Genomic DNA, 10,789 nt, shown 5'->3' with positions numbered 1-10,789 from the left:
TTTCTTCAGATACACTTTCTTCAGACAAAAGAAAGTACAGTGGTACCTCGGGTTATAGATGCTTTAGGTTACAGACTCTGCTAACTCAGAAACAGTACCTCAGATTAATAACTTTACCTCAGGATAAGAACAGAAATTGAGTGCCAGTGGCACGGCGGCAGTGGGAGGCCCATTAGCTAAAGTGGTACCTCAGGTTAAGAACGGACCTCCAGAACATATTAAGTTCTTAACCCAAAGTATCACTGTAATTCTTCACCAAACAACTAAGCTATGGACAGGGTTGGCCCAAAACATTTTGGCAGCTGAGGCGAACCACAAAATGGCGTGGCGAGTGAAGATCTACCTCAGGAACACAGGTGGGAAGAGACCAGCAGCACCTTCTATTTGCTAGGAGGAGGTGGCAACTCTGGCCTTTGTTAGTTGCTTTATGCAGAAAGCTCTCAAAGCAACTTGGCAAGATAAACTCGATAAACTTCAATATACCTACCTCTACTATAGCTTCTTTGGAGTTGGTAGCCATTTCCCCTGTTGGAACTGTACATACTTGTTAATTTGGACCATGATCTTGTCATAAATTCTTAGCAAAACACTTTCCATTGAAAATGTCAATATCTTTCTTGCAGAAACTTACTTTTCAGTATAAACAGATTTTTTTTTCTTGAAGTATCTATTTATGCATGAGTTATTAAGACCATAGGGATAGGGTTAGAAAAAGACTCCTGTCAAATCGAAGTAACCAGCCCAAGAAGACATTATCCATTCTGTTGTGTGCAAGTGAGTAGGAGTGAGAAGAGCAATCATTATCTAGACTTTTTAATGACTCAAGTTGGAAACTATTTTTCATGGGAGATGTCCTGGATCTGGTGTGAGAAATCGGCAACACTGAACAGCAAAACACCACATAACATTTGGTCACAGTTTAAGGAATCAAAGTTACCATATAACTGACATTAGCATTAAAAAGAACAGGCCGAGCTTTTCTGCAAGCTTCTTTCAACTTCTAACTGTGACTCTGGAAATTGTCACTTCCATTTTCCAAGGAACCACAGCTTGCAATGTTGTCCAAACCCTGCCTGTTGTGAAAAACATACGGTGCAAATTATATATTTATATAAAAGTCTAGTGATTAACAGATGCCTCTCTTCCCTTGGCAGATCATAGCTCTCAATCCAGATGGAAACCAAGGACATCTGGATGGTGAAAGAAGGACAGTAACTTCTTAAACTATTCCCTTCAGGAACTATTTACTTACTGGTACTGGGCAGGTGTTTAGCATCATCCATGCCCTAACTGTGCATGTCCTAGAGTTTCCATAACATTTCCTTCAGTTCTTCCTTTTCTGGACACAAGAGTGATTCAGCCTTATACTGTGTTTTAGGGAGATTGCATGTAGCTTGATCCAATGCTATTTTGTTCCTAAAGGGAATAAAATCCAGGGAATCTAGGTTGAATTGGGCAAACTTCTCTAGAATGGTAATTCACAAGGTACTGGAGTACTAGGTCAGGTAACTTTATAGTGTAGCCTGACATTAAATATATTAATTTTAAAAATCAACAGCACACTCTTTATATCTGCCTACTTTCAACCGTCACTTTAATATAATGAATTTTCAATAACAGAATCCCACACAGCCTTCAGGCTTTAAAACAATACAATGAACAAAGTCCCAACACCATCTCTGTAGACTGACTAATAACAATCCTTCATTGTTATCTTAAAATTCGGAATGCGAAAATCTGGAGTGAAGTTTGGCCAGATAAAATCATTAAAAATCATTTTGTGTGTGTAATACGGTCCCTGGATTCATGGGCAAAAAAACAGTGCTTTAGAACAAATACAGGATGGATTCAGTTCAGAAGAGGCAATTTGGGTTATCCACTATAAAAGGTCATCCCAGTTTATTGGGAAATTGGTCAGTTGTAGCGTTCTTGTCCCAGTTGTGCAGTTGTGATATTTGCTGCTGCCAGGAAGAAAATCTGGAAATCCTTTCCTGGATTTCCTTTACTGAGTAAAGCCATTGCACAACACATCTTCTCTTCATGAGCGACTTGCTCCCACAATGAATCCTGTGACAGGATTCCCATGACATCAGATTCCTGAAGAGTAGCCTTGTGAGCTGCAAAAATGCATAAAGCGATGCTGCACGTCAGAATCTAGCTGATTTATTTCAGCAGGAGAGTTCAGAGGTAACACGAGTAGGAGGTGGTGCACAAAACCTAAGTTTGGATTTTGTTTGCGTTTAACAGCAAGCCTGCCAAATCAAAATGCAAAATGAAACACCCTAGAAACTCACACTTCTCTTAATTTTGGTAGGTAGTTCTCTCCCTACACATGTAGTATCCATGGCTGAAGTATCTTTTGACAGATGCCCACTCAACCTCTGCTCAAAAACCTCCGATGAATCTTCATTCCCGCCTTGTTCCTGATGTAGATCTTTACTCCCTCTTCTAGCTTGGCAGGGAGGGGACAACCTTACCGTGGTTTGCCTCAGATGCCAGTGTTTTGCTCTGGCCCTGATTTGGTCCCCCAGATGGTGAATGCGGAGGGTAGGTTATGGACTCTCCTTGCTCCAGCGAGTGACTGAGAGGATGAGGCTTTCAAGTTTTACTGTTGTTTTGCAAACAAAACGATCAAGGGGGTAGAGAAATTAGGAAAGGTTACAACATTTGGGACCTCTTGATTTAGAAAACAAGGCAAGTAATGGGAGACATGACAAAGGTGTCTAAAGTTATACATGGTGTAAAGAAAAGAGAAAAGTTCTTCTCCTCTCAAAATACTTGGGGACATCAACTTGGCCACCAACGTGGATGGTTTCTAAGGAGGATAAAACCATCTGTGTCTGCTTGTTACGATGGCAATGTTTTGATTCCAGCATTAATAATAATAATAATAATAATAATAATAATAATAATAATAATAATAATTTATTTATACCCTGCCCATCTGGCTGAGTTTCCCCAGCCACTCTGGGCGGCTCCCAATGAAATGTTAAAAACAGTACAGCATTAAATCTTAAAAACTTCCCTGAACGGGTCTGCCTTCAGATGTCTTTTAAAGATAGGATAGCTGCTTATTTCCTTCACATCTGAAGGGAGGGTGTTCCACAGGGTGAGCGCCACTACCGAGAAGGCCCTCTGTCTGGTTCCCTGTAACCTCACTTCTCGCAATGAGGGAACTGCCAGAAGGCCCTCGGTGCTGGATCTTAGCGTCCAGGCTGAACGATGGGGGTGGAGACACTCCTTCAGGTATACAGGACCGAGGCTTTTTAGGGCTTTAAAGGTCAGCACCAACACTTTGAATTGTGCTCAGAAACGTACTGGGAGCCAATGCAGATCTCTCAGAACCGGTGTTATGTGGTCCTGGTGGCCAGTCCCAGTCACCAGTCTAGCTGCCGCATTCTGGATTAATTGCAGTTTCCGGGTCACCTTCAAAGGTAGTCCCATGTAGAGCGCATTGCAGTAGTCCAAGCGGGAGATAACCAGAGCATGCACCACTCTGGCGAGACAGTCTGTGGGCAGGTAGGGTCTTAGCCTGCGTACCAGGTGGAGCTGGTAGACAGCTGCCCTGGACACAGATTTAACCTGTGCCTCCAAGAGACTGTATGCCTCTGAATATCACTTACAGTGAATCACAGGGGGGAAGAGCGCTGCTGGGCTCATGTCCTGCTTGTGGACTTCCCATAGGCATCTGATTTGCCCCTGTGAGAACAGGATGCTGGACTAAATGGGTCATTAGACTGATCCACCAGGTTCTTCTAACATTCTCATTAGCATAGAGAAAGAGTAGTTTACTAATCCATGGCTGTCATTTGATCCTTACACAAAATGGATCCACAGGGCTCCTTGTATTTTTGCACTCTCCTTGGGAGGTGTGGCTATGGGGCTGTCAAGATGTGCTTCAAATTTTACCACTCTAACACTGGTCCAACTGCATTGTCTAAAAGAATGTCTAGCCCTGAATGTGTTTATCTTCTGCATTTTCAACAAAATGGTTCTTCTATCACCTTTTTCTTGGAGGAACACCACCGGCCAAAGGACTCATTAGTTGAGGCTGTTGACTGCACACTGCTCCGCTACTTGCAGCACGGGCGAGTTCCCAACTGGAATTCTGAACAGCGGCTTGGGCTTTCCTGACACAAATGCCTTCTCAAATGTTCATAGCATGCTACAGCTCCAATGCTCTAAAGAACCATGGAACTGTCGAGTACAAGAGAGAATAGCACAACTGTGTGGCATAGATTGTTCTTGGCAGCTGGTCCGCAGCTGTAGAATTTATTCCTGAAACCTATCACTGTGATATCTGAACATCTGGTGATTCTCCCTCATCGCTCCCTTGCCCCTAAAACCCAGCAAACATCACATCGCTTAAGCTATCTCATATGTCTTAAGTTCCTCTTCCTTCCTGCCTCTGTGGAGGTTTTCATATTTAATTGATGGAAAGTGAAATGAACAATGCAAAGAATTTGGAGGAAAAGCAGCAACTCCCGCCTCCGAATAACAGCACCCAAGACAACAGGATTTCACTGATGCAACATAAAGCCCTACCTTGTTGTTGCATTTTTTAAAAATTGCTGATACGGTAGGCAGAAAAGTCATTGCATGGGGAGATGAATGATCTGCTATGCAAGCTCACTAGAGACACTGAGATGAATCCCTGTTTTATCTGGACATCCAATGACTTGAAACATTCAAACTCCCTTTTATTCTTTCCAGGGCAGGTAATTTTGTACACAGGAACAAACCTGAGAAATTAAGAGCTTGCACAAAGGAATGGCGTGAGTTTCCTTAATGGAAGATTTGTTGCACCTTCCATTTGAACGAGAAGCAATGGTCAGCACAACTGGAAAGCTAGATAAAAATAATTTAAAAAATAAAAATAGCCACTTAGTTCAGAACTCATAGAAAAACCATTACTAGTTTAACAGTGTCTCTGTTTCCAGTTTGTAAAGCAGGAATAATATTAACCTACCTCACAGAGGCATTGACAGGACAAAGGAGTGGAAGATTATGATGTCCTAAATGCAAACAACAGACATTGAAATACAATTGCTGTCATGAACTGGCAGGACAACGGGGAGGAAGCAGAGGATCCCAGTGAGGGGTGTAGCCAGGACTGGGACACACTGGGGCAAGCAAGGGATGGGGAAGGAGAGGTTGGTATATGAAGTACTCACAGGGTGACGGAGAATGATGAGGGTCAGCACACAGAAGCCAGAGCAGCAAGAACCATCACCAGAGCCAGAGGGGCCCACAAGGAGGGTTCTGAGGCCTAGGGAGCAGCAGGTGGGATGCTCCAGGAAGCTGAGGCAGGCAAGGGCCCAAAGCCCAGCTCTCTAGCTGGCCAGGTGGGGCTCGCTAGCTCTGGAAGGAGGTGTGTGATTCCTCAGCTGGAGTAGGCTTAGAAGATGTGAAGGCCACATGCCTCATCAAGCCCAGATGCTGCAATCAGCATGCAAAGTATAAAAGGGAAGCAGAGCTGAGGTGCTGTGTCTGTTCAACTGCCCATGTTGGTGCACGATGAGTTGGATGCTCCAGGACTGTGCTTTGGGTTTGATTCTGGACTATATCCTGACTGCTGGACTTCGGACTTGAATTTACCCTGAACCTTTGGACTTCACTTGTGTGGACTGACCTCAGATTTTGGACTTGGCATCCTGACTTACTGCCAGGTAGGCCAGGGGTTCAGGAAAATTGTGCTTTAAGAAATGTGAATCACCAAAGCTGCTGAGATACTGTTATGGTCTGTGGCTCTTCTGGATGTGGTTGGACTCCAATTCCCATCAGCGCCAGCCAACATGGCCAAAGATCAGGAGTGATTAGAGTTGTAGTCCACCAACACTTATACTACTTTATCAACTGCCATTCCCCTTAAAAGAATCCTGGTGACTACAGTTCCCATGATTCTTTGGGGGAAGCCATGGCTGCTAAAGTGGTGTAAGAGTGCTTACACCTGCTTTAGTGACTAGGAACTGCACCATGGCACTTTTCAGAAACTGAAGTGCAATGTCAGCATATTTTAATACTTCCCATTTTCCTACACTGAAACTGCAAAGGTTGAGTCACTGAATCAGAGGGAACCTTAATCTGAATGGTTCACTGAATTTATTATGGTGCTGACTGTATCGCAATACACCTGTTGGTGTATGAAAAATACACAAGAGACCAACATCTGGGGAGGAAAACAGGTGGGTGCATCTTAATGTCACTGACAGACATACCAAGGAAGTCTTCTGGTAATTTCATTAAGTTTTTCAGGATAAATACATATCAGTCTAAATCTGGGTGGAGCAGTTCATGAGGACTGAGTTTTAGGAGCATTTCCTAAGCAGAAGCTTTCTTTTCTTTCACTTTTGGAAAAATGTGGCTCTCCAAAAGAAATGACACAGAAATTCAAAGGAATGGTGGCGGCAGAGTAGGAAAATTTGCCTGCATAAAAAGCAACCCAAAACAAGTTCAAAATGGTGCTACTGTGAACCTTCCAGTCCGACATTAATTCAAGTGACCCCAACTTGGTGCCCTCCAGATGTTTGGGACTACAGCAGTGGTGCTGATGGGAGTCCAAAATTTCTGAAGGGGGTCAGATTTGGTTATTGTATTTTTTAAGCTTATCTGCAGATATTGGACCTGGCAGCATTCTGTATATTCCAACATCCTTTTTGGTTCCTTTTTCTTTTCTCTGCTCCATGTACTAATCCCCCAAGTAGTAAATGATTTACTAGCAAATTATTATGCCAGAGATTTAGTATTTTAGGTTAATTATTTCTGTTTTGAGTGCCAGCAGGCCCCAAGCCTAACGAGTTAAACACTACAAAACATGTATATGATACCATTTCCAGAATCCAGGTGTCTTGGGAAGGGACTCAGCTGTCTGGAGTACCGCCAGCTAAATAAACAAATAACAAAAGTGGATATCATGAGGTGCCCATAACTTTATTGCTTCTGACCTGTCCAATACATTAAGGGAAGGAAATTCCCATTCACCTCCCCCTCAAGGGTGAAATGTGGAAGGGAAATACACTGTTACAAAAGCCATAACAAGCTGAATCCAGTCTTTCTGCCCATTAAGTACAGAAGAAAATCCACCAGCTTGATTTGGAATTGGGACCAGCAAATTGAGAGGTTTTCTTTAAAGATGACAAAACTAATCCCCAAATTCAAATATTGCTGACTTTCCCAATGCTCAGTAAGGTACAATTGATTCCCTCAACTCTGCTGTGAGCCGCTGTTCTCTGGCTTTCTGCACTTTGTGATAGCAGTAGAAGCAGCAGCAGCAACAACTGAAGTCTCAATGGAGGCCTAAACTCCCCTTCCTAGTGCTTTGATGCTCTGTCTCATATGCCAAGAATTCTGGGAAACATCATTTCCCAGGGTACCTGGCATCCAAACGAAGGACAAAGGTGTCCTAGAAAATTTGCTTTCCCTGGTGACCCGGCATTTAATGGACTAGGGGAAGGGGGAGGCATTCAGTGTATGATCTAAGATGAATAACTTCTTTGTAGGAAATGCTCCTCAGTTGGTGAGGCTGCTGAGTATTACAAATAGGGCAAGTTTGTATTCCAAGACAGGTATAACTACATTCTTTGATGACTTTACTGGAAGAAATCTAGGGGGGTGGGAAAGAAATCTAGGCAAAGCATTTGCAATGTCCCCTTTTCACAGATAAGCAGATACTGCATGGAAGCAAAATCCTGACCTCCTTTGTGACTTTATATGTGCGCACATAATTCTTTTTTAGTTTTAAGCTTGCTCAATATCAACATACCTACGTCTGAAAGCTTGTAGGTTTGTAGCATATATCATTTGGCAAAGCCACACAAGGAGTCTCTGCCTGGCAGTTGACTAGGGAAAGAGAGGTGAGGTTCACTGAAACAAACCTTTTGCGTGATGCTTTGACAACAAAAAACAAAAATGATAATCAGTGAGCTAGATTGTTTTAAAGAGCTGAATGTAACACTGTCTCTGCAACCATCAAATTTAGTTATGTTTTCCACCATTCAAAAGAAAAGAGAGAAGTTTGTAAACAAAAAGAAATACAGCAACAAAAATGGCAGATGGCCAGATTATGACTCTCCTCTTAATGAGACAAACAGGGAAGTAAAATCAAGGGTACCAAAGGAGAGTGCAAGGAAAAAGTGTGAGGTGGAGGAAAGAGATGACGGATATGTTTTCTGGGGCCCCTCAATGAAACCAACACGAGGACAGTTTTTTCTATTACTACTGCAAATGAAACCTCTGTCACCAGACCCAAAGGGGAAGAAACAGAAGCGAATAGATGTGAACATATTATAGTCACTAAGAACTGAGAATGTGTTTTGTGAGTGACAGTGAGTCATTCAATCATCCCTGTACTTCATCGCCTTACGGATAGATGTTCTGTGACATCTTTATAAACTGCGAATAATAGGAACTCAGGCTTGAACAAAAGAGGATACTGCTGGAACAGGCAAATGTACCATCTAGTCTTGCACCCTGTTCTCAGAGTGGCCAACCAGATGCCATGGGGAAGTCCCAAAGCCCAAGAGCCCAAAATGATGTTGGGAGGGCAGGCTTCATATTGGGGGGCGGGGTGGGTGAATCTCCTTGTTAGGGGGGGCAGAACCTCAGTTAATTATTTTTATTCATTTACTTGATTTAGGGGGGCAGCTCCCCCCCCGGCTACCCCTATGCCTACATGTAGCTTCAGATCAGATTACATGCAACCACCGCAGTGGCGCATCTCATAGCCTGCAAGTCTGTCAGAGCCACATGTCTGGTGCCAGTGTTGCATCAGCAGGACTTGGCGCAAGGATGAGCGGGAGATGGCCACTGAATGCCAAATGTAGGTACATCAGCCCACATATCGTTCCTTACCTGCTTCTATTTCTAGTCCTAAGCAATTCAACCTTTTCTTTGGATGACTAGTCGGCCGGTGTGACCAAAGCTACCTTGGGTTAAGAACTTAATTCATTCTGGAGGTGTGTTCTTAACCTGAAACTGTTCTTAACCTGAGGTACCACTTTAGCTAATGGGGCCTCCCGCTGCCGCCACGCGATTTCTGTTCTCATCCTGAAGCAAAGTTCTTAACCCGAGGTACTATTTCTGGGTTAGCAGAGTCTGTAACCTGAAGCGTCTGTAACCCAAAGCATCTGTAACACTGTAGTAGCTTTGCAAAATACACTGCATGGGAGATGTTGCAATGAACTGGTTTATCCCAGCTACTTTGCCAGCTCCTTTTTTTTTTTTAGTTTATAACTTCCTTCTCCCAAGACTCCCGCCCGGGGCCTCGCACAAGCTCTGCACAGGCCTGGTCTTGATGCCTTTGGTGCTGGGATCATTAAAAAAGAGAGAGCTTGGTTTGTTTTCTCCTGGCAACACCCCACGGAGGCGAGGGGCTCTCTGGCCCTCCTCGCCGGGCTGTGACCGAAGAGCCTCTCCAAAGCGCACAGGCAGCGCGCGAGGCTGACGTCTGTACCCGCTGGAGAGGCGAATGCTCCTGCCGGGCGGCCAGCTCAGGCAGGGAGGAAAGCGCCTCTCCGGTTCATTCAGCCAAACGCTGCTGCTGCTGCTGCTGCACAGGGGACGTGGCCTCGAGCTCTCCTCTCCGCCACCTGCTCGCTCGCTCCAGAGGAAGGTTGGTGAACAGCCCCGCTCCTCCCCCGCGTTCTCCACGGCAGGAGGCCGATCGGGAGCCGTTTGCGGGCCGGAAAGACCCGCGGCTGCGCAGTTTTAAGGCCGGAGAAAGTAGCGTGGTTGGCGGGCCGGCTGCGCACGCTTGCGCGCAGGGAGGGCCGCCGCTTCTTGAAACGCCCCTGCAGAAACTAAAAAAATGTGTCCTGAAGTCAAGGGAGCAGCTATTCTCACGGGGGCGGCTCGTGGTTCCTTGAACCAGGCGGAAACTCCGTATAGGATTTCTCCTCTTGCTCACAATTCAGCCCACAAAACGGGAAGGAGGGGGAGCCTTACCTTACCTTCTTCTGCAACTTATTATTTGTCTAAAGGGAAAGGGACCCATGACCATTAGGTCCAGTCGTGGCCGACTCTGGGGTTGCGGCGCAGTTGAATGGATAGATTGTATTGACGACCTGCTTTTCACCTTCCAGAGGATCTTATTGATTATCTTTAAGCATTGTGTGTAGTGGAGATACGAGGAGGGGTGATGTTTGCAGCTTCCTGGTCCAGTCCGGTGTTACACATTTCCCTTCCTAGGATGAGTTGCGCTTGCCATACATAGCCTTGCATAGTCAGTTCAATTCTGCTGTTGTGTTTTTAATTAAAGCCAATTACTGAACCTGACAGGTGCGGGTGGGGACAACCCAAGGGAACAGCAAATTGCAGCCAGTATTCTGATGACTGCTGGGAGATCTACCTCTAGATATTCAGCACGATTAAAGGCATTTCATTAAAATGTATAGCGCTGTCAGTGGCAGGAGATGATGAGCGAGACAACGTTCTAGGTACTCTTCCACCATTCTTGCCCCCACTTTCCAGCTGCTGCTCATTGCTAACAGCCGGGACCTCTGGATTCACTGTCCAGTAACCAGGGCTTCCTTCCTGCAAGCATCGGAAGCAGAACAGGAACCGCAGAGGACAGTTCTTGGGAGGAATCTAGCATTTTTGGTAAAGTTGCTACCGTTTATTCCTGATTCTGGACCGTCTAGAGGGGTTGGGAGCTGGGGGCACTGTTATACAGTGGTTTCGCTCCTTCCTCCTGGGCCGTGTTCAGAAAGTGGTGGTGGGGGGGATGAGTGTTCAGACCCCTGGGCCCTCACTTGTGGGGTGCCTCAGGGTTCCGTCCTCTCCCCCATGCTTT

At 45.0% G+C, this 10,789-nt stretch overlaps 1 protein-coding gene and 1 long non-coding RNA gene across 3 annotated transcripts in view; one reads left to right on the top strand and one right to left on the bottom strand.

Moving 5' to 3' along the window:
• Nucleotides 1-1,073: 1,073 nt before the first annotated feature.
• On the bottom strand, nt 1,074-8,281 carry LOC310713448. Its single transcript, XR_014529257.1, has 3 exons — nt 7,767-8,281; nt 6,828-6,883; nt 1,074-1,416 (listed from the first exon to the last, which is right to left on the bottom strand). It is a non-coding gene; the product is annotated as an uncharacterized lncRNA (long non-coding RNA).
• A 953-nt stretch (nt 8,282-9,234) lies between these two features.
• CPQ (carboxypeptidase Q) overlaps nt 9,235-10,789 on the top strand; it is a 162,518-nt gene continuing 160,963 nt past the window's right edge. The window contains exon 1 of one of the 2 annotated variants that reach the window (XM_083517355.1): nt 9,235-9,610. The gene's annotated coding sequence lies outside the window, so the exon portion shown is untranslated. The remainder of the gene's footprint in view (nt 9,611-10,789) is intronic. The other variant, XM_083517356.1, reaches the window with a different exon arrangement.

This window comes from Podarcis liolepis (assembly GCF_965112155.1).
Source record: "Podarcis liolepis genome assembly, chromosome: 8".
NCBI lineage: Eukaryota > Metazoa > Chordata > Lepidosauria > Squamata > Lacertidae > Podarcis > Podarcis liolepis.
This window is presented reverse-complemented; position numbering and strand designations above follow the sequence as displayed.